Genomic DNA, 2444 nt, shown 5'->3' with positions numbered 1-2444 from the left:
CCCGGGGCCGCCCGCGCCTCCCTCAGCCCGCGCCTCCCTCAGCGCGCTGCCCTGGAGGCCCGGCTCGGCTCGGGGTGGATCGCGGTGCTCGCACGCTTACTGCCGTTAATTATTTAATGGAATATCCCGTGCTGGCGGGGACCTGCTGGGATCGTGCTGGAGGGTCTCACTGCTGGCCCCTCACAGCCGCAGCAAGCCCACCGTGTGCCGAGAGCGTTTGCCAGACAAACGCTGCTTGTGAGCTCTCTTGGGCTTCCCTGTGGAACCAGCCACCCTCTGAGTGAAGAACCTTTTCCTAATTTTCTCCCCTGACACAGCTCCAGCGATTCTCTCGAGTCCTGTCACTGGTCACAGAGGGCAGAGATCGGTGCTGCCCCTCCTGAGGAAGCTGCAGCCCCCAAAATCACAGAATCACGGATTATTCTGAGTTGTGAGCGACCCTTGAGGATCATCGAGTCCAACCCTAAGTGTGACCCCGAATGGGCCATACAGGGACCGTGGTGAGGTCTCCCGTCAATCTCCTCCGGGCTGCACTGGACTGGGATTGTTGTTTCAGGGTTATTACCAGAAACCCAAGCCACACTAAGCTCCCAAACCTGGCGATGAGGGACAATAAATTGTCATGTGTGAGGACAGCACAGCTCAGGAGGCTGCTCTGAAGGTCGCTCAAGTACGAGGCTTGTCACAGCGCTCGCACCTGAGGGAGGAGATAAAAAGTGCATTAGCAGCCAGATAAGGAATATCCCATGTCACTGTCACCCTCTGCTCACACACATCCCTTCCTCAGCCGGGCTCCCAGCCCGTAACCCTGGTGTGGGCACTGGGAAGGCAGTTCTCAGGGCAGGATGTGTCTTCATCTCTATTTCAGCAATCCAAAGCTGCTGGCACCCAGAAATGATGCTCTGGATGCAGCTGTGGAGGAGGAAAGCGGCACAGGGACAAATGGTGGGCTCCCCACTGTCATTTTCCCTCTTCCTGTTATTCCCAGAATGGCTGGGCTGCTGCGACAGTAGAAATACTTTGGAATTGCAAACCTTCTGGTTTGTTTTTTTGTTTCCCTTTTGGTTCATATCAGTCCTGTGCAACCTGCTCGCTAATGCCCAGAGTCCACTAATTCCAGGTGTCCTGGGTGACACTGTCCCTGGGCAGGCACAGGGGGAGAATTGTGATGAGCATCTTTGGGATCTGTGGGGCCACAACCCGGGGTGGTACCGGCTGGGCTGAGCTAACCCGTGCCAGAGCCCAGCTGAGCCAAACCTGAGCCCAACCCCATCCCATCCCATCCCATCCCATCCCATCCCATCCCATCCCATCCCGTCCCGTCCCGTCCCGTCCCGTCCCGTCCCGTCCCGTCCCTGATGCAGGGGGACACATATGCAGACATTGTGGTGCTGTGGCCCCTTACAGCCTGCAAACTGAGCTCGTTCAGCTCTTTTGTGGACCAGAATAACACAGAGACAGATTGCAAATGCCATGTAAAGTCCAGCCCAGTGATCTTACAAATTCCCATTGTAAGATCACTGCTCTGTCCACAGGTCTCATCCCTGGAGGAGTGGCAGCTGTGCAAGCAGAGCAATCCTACTCTTCAACCCTTTGGATGCAGGACTGATCTCCCTCTCTCTGCTCATTGCTTATTCATACTGAATGGGAATTTTATATTAAAAAGCCATTTTATATTAAAAAGCCATGACTCTACCCAGGTATCAAGTGTTTGTGGAGTTGTACTTACGGATAAAAGCTTTTCTGTTAATACTCAACTTCTATGAAATTATATATATATATATACAATAAAATAGAATTATGTATGCTGGAGTTTGTTTTCAGTTTTTAATCGAAAACCAACTCAGTTAATGATTTTTAATAAAAAATTAAGAGCCAACCTTCATTCTGACACAGCCACATCCAATCTCAGATGTCTCCTGTTCTATTCCCACCACGGCTCCACAACTTAAATCTTAGAGATATAAATATGACAATTGCAGCTGCAAATATATCAAGTGAGAGTCCATAATGAAAGAATAAAAATTTGCACTGCACAACAAAATTTGTGCAAAATTTATATATTTCCCTGCTAATGTCTAATTCTTTTTAATCTTGTCAGTCAGATCCCAGTCTCCATGACCAGTGACAGATCCAACACTGATACATCTGTGGTGGTATCTGCCATAACCCTTGTTGCTACAAAACATGGCAATGACTGAGCAGGAAAAGCACCTTGTTCAGGAAATGGAAACAGCTGGATGTTGTGCAGAGAAATAAATTAGTTGTTGTTGTGTATAACAGGGGTTGTTTTGTATAGTTTGCATTCTGATGTGTTCTGCCTGTGATAATTTCCTTGTATGCCAAAGATACCAACTTGTTAATCTGATTTAAAACCACATGTGGACTTCTCTTCATGTCACAATTGAAATTCTGCTTGCAGAGTATTTAATGTGGATATATGA

Source organism: Passer domesticus, chromosome 13 (genome assembly GCF_036417665.1).
Source record: "Passer domesticus isolate bPasDom1 chromosome 13, bPasDom1.hap1, whole genome shotgun sequence".
Taxonomy (NCBI): domain Eukaryota; kingdom Metazoa; phylum Chordata; class Aves; order Passeriformes; family Passeridae; genus Passer; species Passer domesticus.
The sequence above is the reverse complement of the archived record's forward strand: the minus strand, read 5'-3'. Positions refer to the sequence as shown.